We start from the raw sequence: 24,591 nt of genomic DNA, 5'->3' as shown, positions 1-24,591 counted from the left end.
AGATACAAGATAATCAGATTGATGACCATCCCTGTAGCAGACAGGGCTAAAAGACTGAGTAGGAAAGAGAACAAGTATTGAATTCTCATCTTACAAATGAGAAAACTGAGGCACTGAGAAGCTAATTGTCCTGCCCAGGGCACATAACAGGCAAGTGGCAGAGTCAGGATTAGAACCCAGGTTCTCTGACTCCCAGCCCTGTGTTCTTTCCAATAGACCACACTGCTTCTCCATAAAGGTAATTAATTAATTAATGATGGCATTTATTAAGCATTTACTATGTGCAAAGCACTGTTCTTAGCGCTGCAGGGTGATCAGGTTGTCCCAAATGGGGCTCACGGTCTTAATCCCCATTTTCCAGATGAGGTAACTGAGATACAGAGAAGTGAAGTGACTTGCCCAAAGTCACACAGCTGACAAGTGATGGAGCTGGGATTTGAACCCATGACCTCTCACTCCCAAGCCCAGGCTCTTTCCACTGAGCCACACTGCTTCTCTAGTTAGCCAACATCATCCTGGCCTTTGAGGTTCTTAAAATCTAGGTGGGGGAGACAGAGACTAAAATAAATTACAAATAGAAGAAGTTATAATAGTACAGAGAGATATGTATATGAGGACTCTGATGGGGAGGGAAATGTAAGTACCTAAGTGCTTGCTTCGTGCTGAGGTGGCATTACAGGAATGTGAAGTGGGTGATTTGAAATTAATTACAGAAGGCCATCTGAAAGAGATATAATTGCCAACGAACCTTGCCATTAACTATGCTTGTTTGAATGCAACCTTCTCAGGAAGGATTTTGAAATGTGGATATTTATGCTGTATTCTTACTACAATTTGTTTTGCCAAAGTATTGTTTTTCTAACCTCATGTATGATTAACCTTACATGGCTAAACTGCGTTTTTTCTGAGACCAAAACCATTTTGAGTATCAGTCGAGAACCTTGTTAGAACTGATATCTTCTTTTATTTAACAAGAAAAATAGAGAATAAAATTTTCAGTTTCAACCTCTATTGAATTAGGAAATGGAGTTAAGGGTCCTGATAACAGCTGCAGATTGTAACCCCATCTCTAGACTATAAGCTCGTGGTGGACAGGGAACATGTTTACCAACTCTGTGGTTTTGTGCTCTCCCAAGGGCTTAGTACAGTGCTCTGCGCACAGTAAGCACTCGATAAATACCACTGATTGGTAGATTGCAGGGCATATAGGTAGAAGTCATCGCATGCACATAATTTTACCTTGTTCACCAAAATCCTCAAGTTAAACCCATTTCTCTCCATAATAAGGCAGTTTTATAAGATAGGGTTGAACATATCTATGAGAAATCTACTTGCTGTAATTGGTAATTTACTTAATGGGAACTGGTTAGAATTGCAGACAACTAAAATTCAGACATTGCTTTTATTCTCTTCAGTGACTGTAAGTCTCCTTGTTTTGATTTCTGCACAATTTTTAGACATATTGAGCCCCTTATGAAAGGAAACTAGGCAATTAAGGAAGAGGATTTGGTTTTTATTTAACAAGAGCAAGGGATGTGCAGTCGGAGCAACTAAAAGAAGATTTCGATCTTAGTAACTAAATTAAAGGTGCTGAATTTCATCCATAGCATCTGTGCTCCCCGCACTTTCTATTCCCCATCTTCAAAGTCTAATGGAAGAAAAGTGGGAACAGGAAGCTAGTGGATTTAAAAAAAATCAGATTTTAGTGTAAAGATCAAATATGGAATGTACAGTTACCACACTGGTAACTTTAGGGGTTCATATGTGTATGTACATTTTTTCTATAGGTCTATCTATGCCTCACCTGCTGGGATGATTACTCTACACTTCTTTAAATCCTTGTGAAGCATCAGTGGAGAAGTAATCCAGACAAAGTGAGCTGGGAAGAATTGTCAGGGAGCATTTCTTTTGGCAGTCATTCAGTCATTAATTCATTAAGTCGTATTCATTGAGCACTTACTGTGTGCCGAGCATTTCATTAAGTGGTTGGAAAGTACAATTCAGCAATAAAGAGAGACAATCCCTGCCCCCACCAAGCTTACAGTTTAGAAATGGGGAAGACAGCCAGTCTTGTTTGTTGTCTGCATAGTGATTGTTGTTTTCCCAAAGGACAGTAATTTTGAAAACAACATCAGTTGTTTATAGAGGCTCTTACTGGGTGGACCTGAAGTACAAGCGATCTCTTTTAGCTGCAGTTGGAAAGTTGGTTTTAAAAAAAAAAAAAGAAATCAGGCAAAGAAAGCTCTTATGGCAAATGGTGTTTTAGGGTTAACACTGAACTTTTGGAGGCCTTGTGTTTAGCCTCTTCTCTGTTATTAACATCAGATACACACTTCAGGAGAAAGCTGAAAGGAACCAGAGTGCATTAATCAAGCCAACATGAATACATTAATCAAGCAGATATTGTATTAAATCACCGAGATGGTCATAGAATGGAAATGAATTTCTCAGACATGATTATGTCAGTAAAAATATTGGCAGTGATAATTTTTTACAGGTCCAAATCCAGATTTTGCCCATGTGTGAGATACCTTTCTTCTATTGCCAATTTCTCCCCTCAGCGAAAGACTGAGAGGTACAAATGAGGAAAACGTGGCCATTTTAGCCTAATGATTATTCTAATAATAAACCCCTTACCACACACCAGAAATAAGGAGATGCAGTCTCAAATTAAACAAAGGTTTCATTACCAGATTTTCTTCTGGGCACCCAGTAAAACTCTCATGATCCCCATTAAAGAGAATTTTTTAAAAGAATGTATTGGAATCATGACGACAGGAGTGTAAGACCCAACCTCTGCCCTCGAGGAACTTACTAGAGAAGGGAAGGGACATAAAATTACCAAATGTAGGCATAAGAGCATAAAGAAGCAACTTATTCCTTACAAGTCTGCACAAGCTCTTCCTCAACAAATGGAAAAATTGCACGGAACTTCCAGGGTGCCTCATTCATTCATTCAATAGTATTTATTGAGCGCTTACTATACGAGCACTGTACTAAGCGCTTGGAATGTACAAATCCTCCACCATCTCCATCTTTGAGAAGGAGACCTGAGATGACTGTGAAAAATCTCACGGCTTTTCATTGCTGAAAAGATTTCAGCCAGAGTCCCTGAACAGGCTCCACGAGAACATAGGCAACTATGAATCGTATTGCCCCTTCAAATCCAAATTAAGTCCAATGAGATACGATCTTTGTAGTAGGAGATATACAGGGAAGATACGTAAGTGTGTATGAATCTCTTTAGACTGACCACCAGGATTGTCAAGCAGGCAAAAGGGACCATCAGAAGCCAATTCCTCTCAGCTCATGCCAGTACCATCCGAGAGCATCCAGCCAGTCTGTTCATCGGACCCTGGGTTAACCACTGGCTTAGCCACCGCTGTAGCTTGGCTGGTTTTTCAGATGTTCACTGAAATGGTGCTTAGGTGCACTTTGATGGGTTTCAGGAACTCTTCATTAATCAAGCAGATATTGTATTAAATCACTGAGATCATCGTAGAATGGAAATGAATTTCTCAGACAGGATTATGTCAGTGAAAATATTGGTAGTGATTATTCTGAAGCAGCCTGGCTCAGTGGAAAGAGCACGGGCTTGGGAGTCAGACGTCATGGATTCTAATCCTGGCTCCGCTGTGTGACTTTGGGCAAGTGACTTAACTTCTCTGGGCCTCAGTTACCTCATCTGTAAAATGGGGATGAAGACTGTGAGCCCCATGAGGGACAGCCTGATCACCTTGTATCCCCCCAGCGCTTAGAACAGTGCTTTGTACATAGTAAGCGCTTAACAAATACCAACATTATTATTATTTTGCCCACATATGAGATACCTTGTTTCTATTGCCAATTTCTCCCACTTTATCATGTAACCTTGAATGACTTAACTTCCTTGAGCCTCAGTTTCTTCATCTGTTAGGTGGGGATTAAACTACACATTCTCTTGTACTGTCCCAAACACTTAGTACAGCATGTGGCACATAATGCTTACCAAAAAATCACAGTCATCATTATTATTTTCAAAATAATGATATTTGTTAAGTACTTCTCAGGTGGCAAGTACTGTTCTAAACCCTAGAGTAGATACAAGGTTGGACACAGTCCCTGTGTCACGTGGGGCTCACAGTCTTAATCCCCACTTTGCAGATGAGGTAACTGAGGCACAGAGAAGTTAAGTGATTTGCCCAAGGTCACATAGCCGACAAGTGGCGGAGCTGGGATTTGAACTAAGGTCCTTCTGACTTCCAGGCCCATGGTCTCTCCAGTAGGCCATGGTTCTTCCCTAGGGTGAATCCCGATTGCTTCCTATAAGCACACCCACCCCATTCCTCCGAGAGGTATAGAAAATACAGTAGACAAAATGGGGTCAAAGATCCACCAGAACACCCTACTTTTTGAAAAGGTGAAATGGACATTTTAGAGAGGTACTACAAATCCATCTATTCATGCACCGAGGTGGGAGCGTGGTCCCAACAGAATAAACCACCCTCCAATTGTGCGGCATAGATAGGGTCCCTGTAATTTGTGGCACTGTTCTTGTTTGACTGATCTTTAAAGGAGGAAGAGGTTCTTAATCAGAAGTCGTGTGTTGAACCCAAGCTATTAACGTCGTCCATTATTTAGGCCCGGCAACGGTAATGATACCCGTGATCTTTCGCTGCTCGTTATTTTTCTGCTTGCTTAAACATAGCATGCATCTACACTGTCTTGTTGTCATCTTGTCACATCTATCTAGCTCCGCACAGCTGGTCTGAGTAAGTAGTTGGTGGGGGGAATCGTCAGTGAACTCCTCAGTCGTGGTAGCGACTCAGTAAGTGGCAATCTTGCCTCCGATTCCGAGTTGAACATCTCCCTGGACTCCGTCTAGTCAGGCAACTTACTGCCAGGGGGGCTAACGCTTTGAGAAACTCGTCGATGTCTGAACAGGTTGTTTGGACCGATCAGGCATTTGTGACATCCAGAGGAGTCTTATAATGGGCAAAAGTCTGAACCTGCTCTTTTTTCTGAATGGTATTTGTTAAGAATTAAGTGCTTACTAGGGGTCGAAGACTGTTCTAAGCGCTGGGGTAGTTACAAGTCAATCAGGTTGGACAAAGTCCCTGTCCCACCTGGGATTCACAGTCTCTTTTAGGAAGATGGAGTCCAGCTACGAATCAGAAGGACTTGAGTTCTAATCCCAGCTCCGCCGCTGGTCTGCTGTGTGACCTTGGACAAGTCACTTCACTTCTCTGTGTCAGTTACCTCATCTGTAAAATGGGAATTAAGGCTGGGAGCGTCATATGGGACATGGACTGAGCCCAGCCTGATCGGCTTGTAGCTGCCCCAGCACTTAGTACAGGGCCTGGCACTTAGCAAGTGCTTAACAAATACCGTGGCAAAAGATTAATGTGAATGCATCTGGAGGAATCAATCAACTATTCGTACTTATTGAACCATACCTTGTACAGAACACTCTCCTAAGCAGCCTTCGGAAGAACGGCCTTTCCTCTGAAGACAACGTGACCCTTACAGTAGTGGCTATACCTGTGTTGCTGTCCAGATGGACACCTCTCTGGACTAAAATTCATAGGTAGAGCATAAGGAGAGCCCTTTCCCACCCTCCAATCTATCATACTAACACTTCTCCTGGGAAAAAAAGCCCACCATTCTGCTTCACCATTCTGCTTGGGAATTACAATCAAGACCACAACAGCTCAAGTGCAAGGAGGGTCAGGGAACGTAAAATTAGATATAATTTAATTTTAAATTTGAAGCAGCATGGCCTAGTAGAAAGAGCCCAAGCCAGGGAGTCAGAGGACCTGGGTTCTAATCCTGCACCTGTTACTTGCTTGCTGTGTGATCTTGGGCCCGACACAACTTCTCTGTGCTTTAATGTAAAATGGGACTGCTGTTCTCCCTCCTATTTAGATAGCGGCCTCTGTGGGACAGGGGCTGTCTCTGAACCTGATAAACTTGTATCTACTCCAGTGCTTACTACGGTACTTGATATATAGTAAATGCTTAAGAAAAATGACAATTTGTTTCAAGGTTTGTTTCTGAAATTTGTTTCTGAAAATTTGAAAACCAGCATGATATATTTTGTAGTTGGGTTTTCGAATGCCAAAGCATCATCCCGGACAGAAGCAGTTGCAGATTGAAACAAGGTTATGTGTGGTAACCTTCTCTTTTTGGGAAATAAGGGGTGATTCATTGGCAACAATTCCAATACAAAAACTTCCATTGTTTGTTGTTTCTATCTCCTTCCAAAATATCTTAAGCTTTGGGCTGCCAAGCAACATTGACTGGATTCTTTATTTCACTGAAGTGTGAACTCTGTCCATGTTGCTGGGTGTTTTACTTCACTTTAAAGGGACAGAAACAGAATGGTCACTGCTCTTCCCTCTTCCCTTTCTCTCCTAGGCCTAAGGAAGTGTTCAGCGGTTAATCTAGAGTTCCCACACACTCCTTGCTTTCCCTTTACTGTCTTAAAAAGGGAGCAAATGTGACAGATGTGGCATTCAGACTGTCCTGTCCAAAAACAGGATTGAGATAATATCTGTCTCAAAGGTTATAGTTGAAGGGGCCTACCTACTCCCATCTTAGAGAAGCAGTGTGGCTCAGTGGAAAGAACACAGACTTGGGAGTGAGAGGTCATGGGTTCGAATCCCTGCTCTGCCACTTGTCAGCTATGTGACTGTGGGCAAGTCACTTCACTGTGCCTCAGTTCCCTCATCTGCAAAATGGGGATTAACTGTGAGCCTCACGTGGGACCCACCTGATTACTCTGTATTTCCCCCAGCACTTAGAAAAGTGCTCTGCACCTAGTAAGCGCTTAACAAATACCAACATTATTATTATTACTGTTATTATTATTTTCTCCTGAACCCAGGCAAAAAGACAAATTCATATCGAAACACCTGAAAGATTACTGATGCCTGATTAAACCCCATAACACTGGAACCCAAGAGCACACATTGAAGCTTGAAAGCAGGTTTGGACAAAGAAAATGCTTCTCCAAGAGGGAGGGAAGTGTTTAGGACCTGCTCTCCTAGGAGGCTGCTTCTCTATCCTAGAGAAGCAGTGTGGTCTAGTGGACAGAAACTGGGAGTCAGCTAACCTGGGTTTGAATCTCGGGATGACCATTTTCCTTCTGTGTGACCTTGGGCAAGTCACTTCGTGTCTCCAGGCCTCAAGTTAGCTCATCGGTGAAATGGGGATTAAGATTCTGAGCCCCACATGAGACCTGATTATCTTAGTACAATTCTTGGAGCATAGTAAGCACTTAACAAATACCACAATTATTAGGTGGCTTGTGCTGGATGAAATATCGGTTAACAAAGAGAAGCAGAATAGCCGAGTACAGAGATCATGGGCCTGGGAGTCAGAGAACCTGTATTCTTATCTTCACTCTGCATTTTCCTGCTGGGTGGCCTTGGGCAAGTCACTTCTCTCTGCCTTGGTCATCTGATCTGTAAAATGGGCATAAAATACCCATTCTTCCTCCCTTTTAGATTGTGATACTCATATGGGAGAGGGAATATGTTTGATCTGATTGTACTATTTTAACCCCAGCACTTAATCTATACTTGGCATACAGTAAGCGCTTATCAAACACCACAAATAATAAAAAAAGGTTTTGGATAAATTAATGAACAGAGATCCATAATGAATTACTAGAAAAAAAGTTAGGATGTAGAGGGACGTAATCAGGATATTAATAAGAAAAAACAGTTTAGGTGATTTAAGATTAGGATACCCAGAAAGCATGATTCATAATTTGTTTTAGGGTAATTAATGATCCCAGTGATATAAAACATACATTGGCATATTTTTGCCAATTGAGAATTAGGTTTTCTCCATTTTGAATAACAGTTGTGATACAGTCTATTCTTCACTCCACTGCCCGGCTCATCTTCCTGCAGAAACGACCTGGGCATGTCACTCCCCTTCTTAAACAACTCCAGTGGTTGCCTATCAACCTCCGCTCCAAACAAAAGCTCCTCAGTCTAGGCTACGAGGCTCTCCATCACCTTGCTCCTTCCTACCTCTCCTCCCTTCTCTCTTTCTACCGCCCACCCCGCACGCTCCGCTCCTCTGCCGCCCACCTCCTCACCGTCCCTCGGTCTCGCCTATCCCGCCGTCGACCCCTGGGCCACGTCCTCCCGCGGTCCTGGAACGCCCTCCCTCCTCACCTCCGCCAAACTGATTCTCTTCCCCTCTTCAAAACCCTATTTAAAACTCACCTCCTCCAAGAGGCCTTCCCAGACTGAACTCCTCTTCTCCCTCTACTCCCTCTACCACCCCCCTTTCACCTCTCCACAGCTAAACCCTCTTTTCCCCCTTTCCCTCTGCTCCTCCCCCTCTCCCTTCCCATCCCCTCAGCACTGTACTCGTCCGCTCAACTGTATATATTTCCATTACCCTATTTATTTTGTTAATGAAATGTACATCGCCTTGATTCTATTTAGTTGCCATTGTTTTTACGAGATGTTCTTCCCCTTGACTCTATTTATTGCCATTGTTCTTGTCTGTCCGTCTCCCCCGATTAGACTGTAAGCCATCAAACGGCAAGGACTGTCTCTATCTGTTGCCGACTTGTTCATTCCAAGCACATAGTAAGCGCTCAATAAATACTATTGAATGAATGAATACAGGAATCCCAATAACTTTCTGAATGTTTTACAGGTTAATCTTCGTACACCTTGAAGTAGAAAACCTGAGTAGTTCATTTTTGAAAAATGTTATTAAGTTATCAAAGTGCAATGCAAAAACTGTGCTATTTAGGGAAAGGCCAGATAAACCTGAAGCATGAGTTTCTGAATCTTGAAATGTCAAGATTCCAGAAAGCACACTAGTCAATAAAATGTTTTTTTAAAATGCTTACTGCTTGACTGATGGCTTTTGAAAGCATCTTCTACAAACTATCCCGGAAATGCAGTATAGTGGTCACTGATATACCTGTTGCTGAAAATACGTGCAAAAGGTTTTGTTAGAATTTCTGGAAATATTTGTCATGAGAGCGATAGTAACACCCTTCCGTCTCTGCATCTTTTCTAGAGTTGTGTAGAGGCAAAACTACCTGGCCTTTAAAGCCTCTACTATATTCAATTTTAACCTTATTCTGTGAAGATGAGTCACTGTGAGTCAGCTTTTCCTTCTGTTCTCCTTCCTTCTCATTTCGTATTTCTGCAAGGGTAAAAGAAGCATCCCGGGAGTGCAATTTGGCAACCCCTTTCATACCCCGCATAATGCCCGGGTTCCAATTCGTGAATCGAAATGATTCTACGGAGAAAGGAGGGTCACATAAGGAGTCATTGATCATGGGCGGCTGAAAAGTGAAAAACATTTCAGCAGTGATAAGAATCATCAACTATCTTAGATCTCCAATTAGGAAATAGCAAATAACAGGTAACAACATATAATTCTTAATCAAAAGCAGGGAAGAACGAGGACAGGGTGTATATACTCCACTTTGCAGGAGTTTAGCTATGGAGAATAGAAGAGAGATAGGGCAAGAGCTGGAGAGACAGATTTTTTTTTTTTAATAGGGAAACGAGAATGGGGAAAAAGATGAAGGGAACTAAATGATTACTCTCTGCCAAGCATTGTGCGACGAGCTGGGGTAGATTGAAGCTAATCAGCTCTGATACAATATTGGTTACTAAAGGGCTCACAATAGAAGAGAGAGAGAGAACAGATATTTTATCCACCATTTTACAGATAAAGAAACTGAGGCTAGGAGAAGCTACGAAATTGGCCCAGGGTTACACAACTGGCAGAGGGTCTAAGTTGGGACTAGAACCTGGTGTTCCCTTCCTCTTTCCATTACACCATTCATTCATTCATTCATTCATTCATTCATTCAATAGTATTTATTGAGCACTTACTGTGTGCAGAGCACTGTACTAAGCACTTGGAATGTACAATTCGGCAACAGATAGAGACAATCCCTGTCCATTGACGGGCTTACAGTTTAATCGGGGGAGACAGACGGACAAAAGCAAGACAAATTAATCTCAATAAATGGAATTAAGGGGATGGACACCTCATTAACAAAATAAATAAGGTAATAAAAATATATACAAATGAGCACAGTGCTGGAAATGTGAAGCCATATTAGTGCTATATCTGCTTTAGGTGTCCCCTCCCCCAAAGATCTGTTGACTTCCGTGACTCGGTTTTCCATTTTATTAAACATCTGTGATGGAGTGCTACTTTGCAAATTGAGTGACACCTTTAATTATTCTGCCAGTGAAATCATTTAGTTATATAAGGGGATTTCCAGGTGCAGGTAGGAGTGCAATCTTTATATTCAAAAGCTTATTATTTAATAGTTTATCAGTTATTGCTGATTCAGCAAAGCGGTTCTTCATTAGCAGGAATTCCGGTGATGTGTCATTTTCTTATGGTGAATATTTTTTAGGTGCATTTAGAAAGTCATCAAAGGACTTCCTTGTCTCTGAGGAGCCATCTACGCTTTCAGTGGTGGTCAGTTGTTTGCTGGTGAATTGTGAGACTGTCTAAGTTTCTTCTGCTGTTCATTTTAAGGATCTGGTATACCCGGGATCTCAGGATGTCTGCGTAGTTTGGGATAGTTTGGTCTTGACAACTCATCTCTTGCTGCACCTGTCTCTTACCTTGAACAACATGCCTAAACATGCCTCCAACAGATACCTCTTTTATCGGGATCTTAAAGAGCTCTATTCTGTCAGCAATTAATTCATTCATTCAATTGTATTTATGGAGCGCTTACTGGGTGCACAGCACTGTACTAAGCGCTTGGAAAGTGCAATTCAGCAACAGATAGAGACAACCCCTACCCAACAGCAGGCTCACAGTATAGGAGGGGGGAGACGGACAACAAAACAAAATAAATAATGCAATGTGCACTTTGCAGCGCGTATCTATAGTTGTCCTTCGTACTCAGAGAAGACACCGCTGAAGGTGAAATCAAGTGTTTGACTGCAAATACCAATATGGAACTCACAATCTCAGCCAAATTGTGCACACACATACCGGAGTCCCTTATTGCATTATCGTGTGTGATATTTGCAGGGCCCAGCGTAACCCGAAGCTCTCCACTGGGTTACTTTCATCGAACCAGCCTTGCGGTTGTTGGCTAATGATGTTCCCAGTCTGCCTCTGGAAGAGACGGTGTTTCTAGCCCACCTAATAATTTAGGCTTCTGTTAATTCCCTGTTTCACCCAGGAACCACCATCAACATCATATAGCCGAGCATGCTTAGCAACAATGAGGTCCTGGAACGGCAGTTAGCTTATCAGCATTAAAGCAATGCTCACAGCAGCCCGGCTCCGTTGGGTGGAAGTTGTGAGAAAAATGCTTGACAGCAGGATATCCAAGCAGTTACCGTATGATGAACTGAAATGAACACTTGCAGGCCAGGAGGGCAGAACAGACATTTAAAGACTGCTGCTTTTGATTGTATTGTTTCTGAATTGTTGTTTTGGCTGAGTTCACTCCATCAATTATTCCTCTGTGTCCGCTGTCAGTTTTCTTCCTTTAGAGTCTGAATTTCCTAGGGCCAGGCACTGTGGATAATAATGTTGGTATTTGTTAAGCGCTTACTATGTGCCGAGCACTGTTCTAAGCGGTGGGGTAGACAGAAGGGAATCAGGTTGTCCCACGTGGGCCTCACAGTCTTAATCCCCATTTTACAGATGAGGGAACTGAGGCACAGAGAAGTTAAGTGACTTGCCCACAGTCACACAGCCGACAAGTGGCAGAGCTGGGATTCGAACTCATGAGCCCTGACTCCAAAGCCCGTGCTCTTTCCACTGAGCCACGCTGCACATGCTAGGCACCAATGGCTGTAATAAATAATAATAATTCTCAGTGCTACAGATTTAAATTAAAATCAAGTGATTGAGTTATGGGTGGGATTATTGGGAGAAACTGCAGCAGGCAGGTAAATTTGGCGGGAAGCCATCTGAACAGAAATTCCCTCTAGAGTGTAAACTCATGGGAAGGGACCGTGTCTGCCAAGTCTGTGGTACGCTATTCTCCCAAGTGCTTAGTGAAGTGCTCTGCACACAGTAGAGTCTCAATCAGTATAATAATGTTGGTATTTGTTAAGCGCTTACTATGTGCAGAGCACTGTTCTAAGGGCTGGGGTAGATACAGGGTCATCAGGTTGCCCCACGTGAGGCTCACAGTCTTCATCCCCATTTTACAGATGAGGTAACTGAGGCCCAGAGAAGTTAAGTCACACAGCTGACAAGTGGCAGAGCCGGGATTCGAACCCATGACCTCTGACTATCAAGCCCGGGCTCTTGCCACTGAGCCACACTGCTTCTGAATATAATAGTATAATCAGTTGATTGAATTGCCCTCTTGAGCTATCCCTTCACGAAGCTTGGGTTTCCCAGAGTCAGGCTTCGCATACATCAAACCATCACTCGTTCATTCGATCATATTTATCACTTACTGTGTACAAAGGACTATATCAGGCAGTTGGGTGAGTACAATATAAAGATAAACAGAAACATTCCCTGCCCACAACTAGCTTACAGTCTAGAGGGGGAGAAAGACATTAATATGGATAAATTACAGATATGTACATAAGTGCTTTGGGGCTGAGGTGGGATTAGAGAAGCAGTGTGGCTCCGTGTCAAGAGCCGGGGTTTGAGAGTCAGAAGTCATGGGTTCTAATCCCGGCCCTGCCACTTGCCAGCTGTGTGACTTTGGGCAAGTCACTTCACTACTCTGTGCCTCAGTTACCTCATTTGGAAAATGGGGATTAAAAACTGTGAGCTCCACGTGGGACAACCTGATCATCTTGTATCCCCCCCAGTGCTTAAAACAGTGCTTTGCACATAGTAAGCACTTGGCAAATACCACCATTATTATTATGAATAAAGGGAGCAAGTCAGGGTGACACATACGGGAGTATCTGAGCAAATCACCTGAGCAAAGATTTATTTTGATGAGCATCCTATGTCAAATTAAGTGGCAGTCGGGCCCTTCCGTCTATTTCACATGTGCTCATGTAAATAAGACTTCAGCAGCAGTAGTGTCATGTTCAGAAACGCTGCTACAGATAGTGCGAGCTATCCATGTTTGAGATTTGATGTGGAGCGGTCTTCCCTTTGGCATTCTATTTATTTCTTTTGATGCTACTGATGCCTGTTTACTTTTTGTGATGATTATCTCCCCCCTTCTAGACTGTGAACCCATTGTGGGCAGGGATAGTCTCTATTTGTTGCTGAATTTTACTTTTCAAGCACTTAGTAGAGTGCTCTGCACACAATAAGCACTCAATGAATACAACTGAATGAATGGATAAATGAATTATGGGCCTACTGACAGGTTCTTTGGTGTGCTTGTGAACCTGTCTCTGTTTTCAGGTCCACTTTTAGTTTCCTGATCTCTATGAGACCTTCACTCAAGGAGCCTTTTCTGATCACTTGTCCGCCAGGCTGGTCTGCTGCAGTAGCCTCCCGATAGTTTGCCGCCATAGCGCTGCTTAAAACTGTGCTTCACTAGGTCTTTAAATTGCTTACCCTGCCCCCTGATTTGTGCGTGCTTCCGATCTATACACCAAATAACAGCAGTTTGGAATCTATCATTCTGTAAAATGTAACTCCTTGTGGGCAGAGATAAAGTCGACCAAATCTTAGTGCTTAGTGAAGTGCTTTGCACCCAGTAAATGCTCATTACTGAATGGTTGATCCATTTTCCTTAAATGTACTGCTAAGCAAAGCTTTGTTGCTGGGAGCATTACTACAATACTAATTAATCAACTAATTATATTTACTGAGCACTTGCTGTGTGCAGAGCACTGTAATAAGCACTTGGGAGTCAACACTGTCCAGGAGCGCATCAGTGAGGAACATGGCAACTCAGGTGCCTCTTCAGTTCTTTTCCATTGAAACTTCTTTACAGACAGTGAATAAATTGTTTATAACCCCTGCTTTTGTCCTGGGAACTTTGTGTGACCTGCAGTGGCATCCAAAGAATGTCAGGATGGGAGACGAGATCCTTTTAGACAGCAGTAAAAACCAGACCATCTGCTATGTCACAGACTGATGTATGTATAGAGTAGTGTTCCACCATGTGGAAATACTTTAAATCAGCTGATGTCAAGACAAATTGTGCTGGGCTCTTTACTTCACTTTAGGTGAGATGCGACACACACCTTTGAAATCAAAATTTCAAAGACATATGGCGGCGGAACATTTTACTCTACCTATGTGGAATCTCTATTCCTGGCATAGTTTTATGATTTATAAATGTATTGATGTGCATCAAAAAAAAAAAAAGGATGACAAATTCAAAACAGGAATAATATTTTGGCTATTTCATCTCATTCACTAAATGTTCTATAAGAGTGAGCTTCTCATCTTTTAACTAGAGTCACGGTCAGCATTTGCACCGTGCAAAAACCAACTTCTAGTCTCACTTCCATTTCCAATGACTATATCACTAAATGGATTCAAAGGGGAATGTCCTTTTGCATTTTCTCCATTTTCTCCTGGAAAGGACAATCTGGAACAGTAGGGGCCCACGCAATATTTTTCTTTTAAATATGTTTTCATCCAAAGAAAAACAAAAAACCTAGCTTTTTCAATGCATGGACAAAGAAAGCCCTTCTTTTGTTTTGGAAGCTTGGAAAAATGTTAGTTGTCACTAGACATATTTCTTCTTTGAATCTCCAGATCTATGGGTCAAATGCTTTCTCCACCTCTGGGGTCACATCATGCTTGTTTTCACTTGAATTCTGTAAACTGGACCTTCTGCCCCAAAACGGGTTCATAGACAAGGGGTTCAGACATCATCGTACCTGGCCTGTAGCAGAATTACCAACCTATACTCTGAAATGCTGCAAGTTCCTATTTTACATATAAAACAATTAGAGATCTCTTTGAAACATTCCTGGAGGATCAGATAAAGAAATTGTAATTAAAAAAGAAGCTCTGGCTGAACATTTAAATACATTTTCAAACATTATATTATGTAGGATCCCACCCTTTTTTTATCCAAACACAAACCCAACTACTTTTAAGGTCTGACACATTCTATCTTTTGGTTCTCAATTTATAGATTCTTGTGGGTGCATCCAATCTGTTTCAAATCTCACTCCTATTTTCTACCGGCTCATGAATATTTATGCTTAGATGACTCCGATTTTTGCTATTCTAATTCTTTTTCCCGGTGGTTTTCTGTGGTTATTCACCTGTGCAGGTTCCTCACCATTTCCCATTTATCTGGCTAGATGAGGTCTTGCCTAGAGTAGGGCTCCATGGGACACGTGGAACATAACTGAGTCAAAATGCTCTGATGTTTCCCTTATTTTCCAAGAGGACTAAGGATTCTATAGCAGACTCCCTTTTTATCTGAGTCTTTCCGGGGTCCCCGATGGAGTTGTCACAATGGTTAGGTTTTACTGTCATATCTTTTCCGCTCAGGCTCCCAAATGACCCATTCCTCTTTGAGATAAAAGTTTATTATAAGTGAAGTTCACCCACGGTTCTGCTCGATATAGAAAATGCCCAAAATTGCACAGATGCTATTCTAAAACCACTCCTTTTTTTCCCCTAAAGTAAGAGGATCTTTTGGACTCACATCTCAAGTGGCTGAGAAGAATCAGGGAACATTTTATAGGATTTCTTTTCTTCTTTTGGTAAGTTCTTCAGAAGTACAAATGCCAGTTATAAAAAAGAGTCAAAACAAAATTTCTCGGGAAAATAGAAAAGGTTTCACTAAAACCCACCCTTTCCTCTCCATCCAAACCACTATCACGTTAATACAAGCATTTATCCTATCCCGGTTTGCTTACCGTATCAACCTCCATGCTGACTTCCCTGCCTCCTGTCTCTCCCCACTCCAGTCCCTACTTCACTCAGCTGCCGGGATCATTTTTCTATAAAAACGTTCAGTCCATGTTTCCCTACTCCTCGAGAACCGCCAGTGGTTGCTCATCCACCTCCACGTCAAATAGAAACTCTGTATCATTGGCTTTAAAACACTCAACCTTGCCCCCTTCCAACTTTACCGTTCTCCCACTGAAACCCAGACCACACACTGCGTTATTCTGTTGTCAAACTGTTCACAGTACCTCAGTTTCATCTATCTCACTTCTCACCTCTCACCCCTGTCCTGCCTCAGGCCTGGAACACCCTCCCTTTTCATACCAACAGACAATTAATCTCCCACCTTTAAATCCTTCTTGAAGGCACATCTCTTCTAAGAGGCCTTCCCTGACTAAGCCTCCCCTTTCCCCTTCTTCCATCCCTTCTGTGTTGCACTTGGATTGCTTCCTTTATTCACCCCTCCATCAATACTTATATACATATCCATAAATTATTTACATTACTGTGTCTCCCCTTCTGCATTATAAGCTTATTGTGGATAGAGAACATGTCTACTAACTCTGTTATATTGTACTCTGCCCAGGGCTTAGTACAGTGCTTTGTACAAGGTAAGTGCTCAATAAATACGATGGATCGATTGATAAAAGACAGAGTGGTCCTGAGGATTACCTTTAACATTGGAAAAATCCTACCTGATTTTTTTTTCTGGCCATTGTGCTCTTCTTCCATCTCCCTTTTTTGGTGTCCTTCCCTTTTCTAAAACATAATAGCATTTCTAGGGCACAAGAGAAACTGCCCCTTTTGGGGTTTAAGATGTAGAACTGGATGCTTGAATGGGGAATATAAAGCACATATAAAGTGGGAATACTTCTCACATTTCACAGACGATAGAAAAGCAGCATGGCTTAGTAGAAAGAGCATGGGTTTGGGAGTCAGAGGACATGGGTTCTAATCCCTGCTCTGCCACTTGTCTGCTGTGTGACCTTGGGCAAGCCACTTAACTTCTCTGTGCCTCAGTTCCCTCATCTGTAAAATGGGGATTAAGACTGTGAGTCCCATGTGGGACAATCTGATTACCTTGTATCTACCCCAGCGCTTAGAACAGTGCTTGGCACATAGGAAGCACTTAACAAATACCATCATTATTATTGTTATTTTTATAAAAGGGAAAGTAATTGGCTCATTTACAGGTTAAAGAACGCTTCAAAAGGCTTCCAAACATCAGGACCAATATTTTCTCTGTTTCTTGATGTCCGCCTACCTGGACAGTTTGGAATCATGTGCTCATGGCTAGATTATGAGACAAAAGAAGCACATTTTAGATAAAGAACTTATTACTTCCGTATCAGTGATTGCCATTAATGAGGACTGTGGATAGAGACCTAAATTCCATTATCATAGGAACAGTACTCCTTTTGAGGACTAAGAATGGAATAATCAGTTATGGACTTGATCCAATGCAATCCAAATCAGTCTTTGCAGAAGCAAAATGAAATGCCATAAAATTTTTCTGACGGGAATTGAAAGTATGTCAGGATGTCATGGGCTGACAGACAAAAATACAGATCTGCCGAAATTTCAGTTTTTGTAATAGCAAATGGAGTAGGTTCCTCCTGTTTGTGTCCTCCTGCTTCTTTGCGATTCACCCAGAAATGTACCTATTATATTAACAATGAATAAATTATTCATTAATAATTTATATTATTAATAACAGTGATAATAATGGTTCTTGTTAAGCACTTACTATAAACCAAGCACAGTTCTAAGTGCTGGAGCAAGTACAAATTAATCAGGTTGGATACAGTTCCTGTCCCACATGGAGCCCACACTCTTAATCCCCATTTTATAGATGAGATAACTGAGACCTAGCTAAATTAAGTGACCTTCCCAAGGTCACAGAGCTGACTTGTGGTGGAGTTGGGATTAGAACCCAGGACCTTCTAACTCTCAGGCCCATGTTTTTTTCCCCTAAACCCTGCCACAGACATCTGCTGTTCAAGAGTCTGCTGTTCTGAGGCTCCTGAGAGCATCAGCTGAGTTGGAGGACTGTATTCCTGTCTGAATCATATCTCACTGTGGTGTTGGGTGAAATAGTAAGAAGTAACAACTAAGTGCATAGGTGACACAGAAGGGAGAGGAAGTGAGGGAAATGAGGGCTTAAGTGGGGAAGAGGCTGACGGCCATCTTGAAGTACTTGGGATTATCTGCCAGCCTAAATGCAACAAAAGAATGATCCTGTTGGTCAGGGGTGAAAATCGGAATGTTTCTAGCTCAAATAATTATGGTCTCTAGCAGCGCTTCCCAATTACCCTACACTTAAAGTCAGATGACCTCCACATGAGCAAGTCTTGTGGGTGATGCACTTTGGACCAAATTATCCAGCTATTTGCCGGCAAAGCAAATTATTTGGCCTAATTATTCAGGTTATTTGCAATTATCCACAGCCCTGGAAGCCCTGCCCCATCAACATGAGCAGTTTCTTTAAGTCCAGGAGATATTTTTCCTGACCATTCCAAAAGCAAATTGACTTCATAGTTAATTTATGGAGGTAGCAATGTATGTGTCCTTCACTTTCAAGTAATCCAATTGGACTTCTTATTAGGGATACCCAATGTATGTGCTAAACCCACACCTATTTGTCTTCCTACCAGTGGCAGGAGTAAAATGGAATAATGGACGCCCTTGTGTCAATAGAGTACAGTCCTCAAGGCTGTGGCTCAGTTAAGGTACGGGTTTAGTTAGTATAGGTGTAGTTACGTCATTGAGTCCACTGTGAAAGTACAAACCGGTGGATATTGAAAGCATTTTCTTTCAAGTGGTTGAGTCCGTAAGTTGCTTAATAAAGGATGACTCCCTGCTATTACTTACTAATTTTAATGCATTAACTGAATCCTACTAATGCCATCCTTTGAACTGTGAAACTGCTGTCTATTTCCCACGATCGAGAATGGCCTGTTTTAAATCCATTAAATGAAATTATGTATTATGGGGGCTAATTAATCATGCATACCCAGCAGTGGAAAATCAGGCATAGAAATGGGATATTGATCTTCAAGAGGGTTGATACTTGCGGTCATAATGGGATTAGGTATGTTTTGCGAGCAATGGTGACATAATTAACAGTAATAAACTCAGAGCTTGTAGTCAATTAAATCAGTTTCAAAGGAGGCTCCCACAAATAATTCCAGGAGCTCAAATGCATCTCTAAGAGCAAGATACAAGCCCCTTCATTCACCTGCATGGGCCAGTGGAGTGGATATATCAGTATCTCGTAAGATAGTTTTCTAAATGACTTCCAACTTGTTTTTATATCATTGTAGTATTGCTGTAACCATGATAATACCAGGAATTGTTTTAGGTGATCTTTCCTTGCGGTTACCCAGCTACTGCTTTTTGTACCACTGTTCTTTCCCTTCCCCTGTTAAAATGAATGGTGTCGTGAGCTTAAAAGAGTCCTTAGCTTTCCTATTCCCTAATACGTATTTCGGCGCGTCACTATATATGTATCACAATTATAATGGTGATAGCCCAGGTTTTATCATTTCCAAATAGCTGGACTTGAAAAAATGGTTATAAAATAGGAAGTGGTGCCTTATTCAATTTCTATTTTCCTAAAAAGAATTAGAGGCCACCTTGAAATCTTTAAAATCTAAGAAAATGAAACATATTTAATTGCTTAATTTATTTAATCTCTTAGCTTGGTTTATGTATTATAAACCTTGTGATTTCCAGTGCTGAACCACAGTTGTCTCAGTTCATTAATATCTACTCTGGCGGGACTAATCGTCGTTTAATGGCTTTTTAAAAATTAAAAATTGAAGAAGGGCTATTCAGTGATATAATGCTTCATTTTTCAAAGCACTTTACTGCTATTAGTACTTTGCTCCATGAATTGCCTGGGTGTTCCTTTAAAATTTCCGCTTAGCTGACATTAGCTGGAGTTGACTACACCCATGTCTCCTATTCAATCGTATTTATTGAGCACTTTCTGTGTGCAGAGCACTGTACGAAGTGCTTGGGAGAGTACAGTATAAGAGTAAACTGACACATTCCCTGCCCACAATGATCTTACAGTCTAGAGAGTTGCAGTATCGTGAAGAATTGAGAAACTAGTCCTAGTATTTAGTAAAAATCTGGATAAGATCATGGAAAGAACCATGTAATCTGAGTAATTCTGTTGGGCAATCTACATTGCCTGGGTTCATCAGGCAATTTTCATCTCTCTTGTCACTTAGGGCTGTGTTTAACGGCCTTCTGGGTAGAGATGGTAGGTGACACTGTTTCCACATCTGTCCAGTTTTCGACTAGAGAAAGAATGTAGAACCAGAGATTCAGTCAGGATACTTATCATTAACCAGGATGGAGATAAAGGGCCCATTTGACCTTGAATGTTGTCACCCTGGCAGAGACAGAAAGTTACTGAGCCACATGTTTCTGCTGGAATTTTATCAAAGTAGGAATCCATTTCTACCAACCCCCGCCCCCTCCCCCCCAACCAAAACCCTAATAATCGTCTGTGCCAGTGTTTTACTTCCTCGTAAAATTTCTGACTCCTATATACTTGCATAGAGCTCAGTTTTCATGATTCTGTTCTTTATAATTATAACTTTAAATGATCCCTGAATGGCTTAGTTCACGATAGAGCTGATAAAATTATTTTTAATGTTTGGGCACTTCTGAGCTAAGATGCCTGACTATAAAAAACAATCAACATGCGATATTTTTCTTTAATAGATTTTCAAGGTAGAATTAATGACCTGGGTTTCACCACTGATATCAATCCTCACAGGTGTTAGAAAGAAAATCAAAGGAAGACCACAAACACCACATTGAGTTCTACCTGGCTCTGTTTTCTGTGGTATTCAGTCTTCCATCTGTATGCATCGATTGTCTCTCTCTCACTCTCTCTTTGCTTCTCTCCCTCACTCTCCCACAGACTTGCGAACATCTGGAAAACGGCTATGCAGATATAGCAACAGGACTTTTGTTTCCACGTCCGATACCAGATCTTTGACGACTGCAGTTCTGTTCCTGCTTTGTAAGCTTAACTTCAATTGGAAAGTTTTGCCATTTAGTAGATACTATGCTTTTGTGGAAACAACTGATTGTAGAAGCTTCAGTAGAGAAATCAGACTTAACTCTTCTCCACTAAGTCCCAAACCAGTGAGAGGTTTAACACACTCTCGCCGGCCTCTGAGGCCGCTTAGCGTTTGTTCGGCTCCTGCTGACTATGGCTGACCAAGGGGCTTATCTTGCTCCCAAAAATTATAATAATAATTAACATGCTCTGAGACTGAGCTGATGGAGAAATTAGATCCTACTGGGCTAAGGGCCTATGACATGTGCTTGTCGGGCTCCCAGTGGGGGCACAGGCAGGATGCTCCATCATCTCTTCTGAGGCTTTGAGCTTGGTTGGGAAATTAACTCCCCGCGACTGGGCTCCAAGGCAGGGATCCATGGCAGGGTTTGACTTGTCTTGCTGGGTTGTCTCTGGGGCAAAGCATGGCTTAGTGGAAAGAGCAGGGGCTTGGGAGTCAGAGGTCTTGGGTTCTAATCCTAGCTCTGCCACTTGTCAGCTGTGTGGCTTTGGACAAGTCACTTAATTTTTCTGTGCCTCAGTTACCTCATCTGTAAAATCGGGATGATGATTGTGAGCCCCACGTGGGGCAACGTGATTACCTTTCATCTACCCCAGCACTAAGAACAGTGCTTGGCACCTAGTAAGGGCTTAACAAATACTATCATTATCATTATTATTATTAGAGTTGTGCTTTGACAGTGGTTAAAGTTGTAGCATATATCATATCTCCTGAACACTCCTAGGATTGAGCAGAGCATTTTGAGAAGTGACTGAGGTGCAAGATGAGGACTTCCCACTTTAGGAGCTATGGTTCTGGAATCTCTGCCACATCTGATCCCTGCCCGATAAAGCACAGGGCAGCTCAGATTTTGCTCAAAATGAAAGGGCCCCTTGAATCTTGTGCTTCTGAGATGGCTTCCAAGTGCTTAGCACCGTGCATTGCAATCAATAGGTACTCAGTGCATTCCATTCTTTCCTGCTGAATTTGCGGGTCAGGGACCACGTCTGTTGCATTTCCATAATTTCGGTGGGCTGTATTCTTCTGTGAATTAACATATCTTTCAGAACACGGTTTCCAGGAGCAATTATAAGCCTTGATCAGACTTGTGAGACTATTTTGGACGGTTTCTGGAAATACTGATTCACCATTGAAGAGGAATGCCTCAGGGAGCAAAGGAACCCTACTCAATCACAAAATTACTTCTGGTATGTGGAGGAAACCTTTGGGAGCGATTGCTCTTTTACCTCATTTTCTTTTAAATTTTACTTCTTGATTTCATTTGGGTCACATGTAAAAGCAATGAAAGCCCCTGAGAGAGAGTGCCCCGTGGTTTTGATGACCCAGCAAGATCAGGGGAAAGTATTTGGTTAGACATTTCAGAGTTTCAAAATCGCTTTAAAAGAAAAGTTTGTAGACCATCTTTCCTCTTTTTGAATGCCTCAGTGATCACAAACTGAATGGAAGGAGGCAACCAGCAAATTAAAGAAAATGAATGGTAAGACAATTCTTTTCAATAGCCACAGGGAAATTAGAAAAAGGAGTTTTGAGGGAAGAACACCTCAGCAATAAAAGAGGTCACGATTGCTGGAAGTTCTCCAAAGATAGAAGAATAAGGCCCAAGAATACAATCTTTATATCAAAGAGAACTATGAGGAAATGTCTGAATATCCTGCAACAAAACCAAATGGAAAAGCTACATGAAGGTGGGAAGAGGCCTAGGTCAACCTACCCTAGGAGAGATCTCTAGTGAATATTTGAGGGATAAAGTTTGAAAAGCAAATACAAGAAATGGGATGTAGTTTGTAGAAAAAGATTGTTTTACCTATATTGAATGTAAGAAGCAAGCAGATAGAATGCTTTTAATATTCTTGCTACTTTCACCTTCGTACCCCCACAAAAAAAAATCACAAGTAGCTATTCACTGGACCGAACAACCCCATGATGGTAGGACAGAGAGGCACACTAAAATGGTGAAGACTCTGCTAAATTGCATGTTCAAATGGGCAGCTCCCAGTTGTTGCATACTTAGCCGATAGGTTGAACTCATTGCTGGGCAAATGCAAATCAATTTTGTTTCTAAATAGCTGAGAAGGGGAAACGTAGGCCCAACTGCCGGGCATGCTTGGATAGGTCAACGCTGACAGTGTACATCCATTATCATGGCATGTTGCTGAAACATGTCATCTTGTAATCAGCTTTCAATTCAGCAGGTCCAAGATAAAAATGAACAAACTTGACTTGATCCCTTGAAGGAGTTTGAGGAGGTACCTGAACTATCTCTTCTTGCTTATGGGAATTGAGCAGTACAGGTCTGTTCTGCTTAGGCACTGGCTCGAGGAAGTGAAGTCGTAGTCTCAAGTTCATAAAGGGGTCATGGCCGAGGGTTGTTGGGGGAAAAACTGTCCATTCTCCTTGGTGGAATCACTGTTTCCCCACTCCAGAAACACCACTAGAATGTATGTTCCCTGGAGGCAGGATCACATCTTCTACCTTTACTGTATTCTCCCGAGAGCTTAGTAGAGTGCTCTGCACACAGAGGTGCTCAGTAAATACTAAGGATTGACTACTTTGTGGTTATATGAACTTCCAAGCCTTTAGAGATGAGTGTTCTGTCTACCCAGATGTTAGCAAAAATAAAGGAGTGAAAACTAGTGTTAGAAAGAAGATATTCTTAAAATAAAATTCTACCCAAACCATTCTGGGCAGTGTTACATATCGTATTTTTAAAATCTCCTTGATAGTCTAATCAGCATTCTTATCTGAAACGTTTCCATTCGGGTGTCAAAATACCACCCTCTCCATCCTTATCCCTTATTTGCTTCTGAACCCCTTTGCTCTTTTGAATCTCCAATTAGAATGAACTACAGATTTTGTGTTCGAGGCACCCATCACTGGTTTTGCTGCTTCATTTGTGAGAAACCCAATCCATGAATCCATCAAACCAACTGAGAACTTCAAATCTATAAATAACATTCTATAAATATAGTTAGGTAAATATGCTAATCAGGCAATTACTTTGAGCTGAAACAGTTTATGGAGAAAATTTCACAGACACCCTACTTTTCATATCATCAATCATTAGACTATAGTCTTTTATTTTCTTTTAATTCTGCAGGAATTTAGGAACAGATTTTACTTGGAAATTATGTTCATGTATTTCCTAAGAAATAGGGAAACTTTCTCAGAATTAAAAAATTACCTGTTGTACAGTAATGAATGGTTTATGGGGACAGTAGTGATCTTTTTATTATTTAGATGGGAGAGAATTAGTTTTCAAGGGCTTGAGGAAAGTGTTTCAAATTGTAAGATAAAACTGTCTGGAAGTTTTAGCCCTGAGCAGGGAAAACTTCCCCTAAAACAAACTCTCTTCAGTTCCCCGGCTACATGGCCAACATTTGCTTTTACACCTGTACCTCTAAAATTGGCATGTTGTTCCACACTGTGATCTTTCCAGAGCTCTGCACATAGTAAGTGTTCAATAAATAGGATTAAATGAATGAATGTGGCCGCCAATTAAGCTCACCCTCATCCCAACTCATCTCTCTCATTCCACCCATCTATTCAGTCTGTCTCTATATCCTGTCTGTTCTTCCTTGACAGTATTTCTGGAATCCATCTCTTCCCCTCCATCCAAACTGCTACCAGACTGATCCAAGCACTTATCATACCCTACTTGTTTTTAATGATATTGGGTAAGCGCTTA

General features: G+C 41.6%; 1 long non-coding RNA gene across 3 annotated transcripts in view; it reads left to right on the top strand.

The window, feature by feature from the left end:
- The window catches only part of LOC103164881, a 60,759-nt gene that overhangs the window by 8,962 nt on the left and 27,206 nt on the right, over positions 1–24,591 (top strand). For all 3 annotated transcript variants that reach the window (XR_003763986.2, XR_484374.3, XR_003763929.2), the window contains exons 3-5: positions 15,538–15,617; positions 20,744–20,845; positions 21,953–22,093. This is a non-coding gene — a long non-coding RNA (uncharacterized LOC103164881). The remainder of the gene's footprint in view (positions 1–15,537; positions 15,618–20,743; positions 20,846–21,952; positions 22,094–24,591) is intronic.

The sequence above is a fragment of the Ornithorhynchus anatinus genome, chromosome 1 (assembly GCF_004115215.2).
Source record: "Ornithorhynchus anatinus isolate Pmale09 chromosome 1, mOrnAna1.pri.v4, whole genome shotgun sequence".
NCBI classification, from domain to species: Eukaryota; Metazoa; Chordata; class Mammalia; order Monotremata; family Ornithorhynchidae; genus Ornithorhynchus; species Ornithorhynchus anatinus.
Note: the sequence above shows the minus strand (reverse complement) of the source record. Positions and strands in the feature narration are given on the sequence as shown.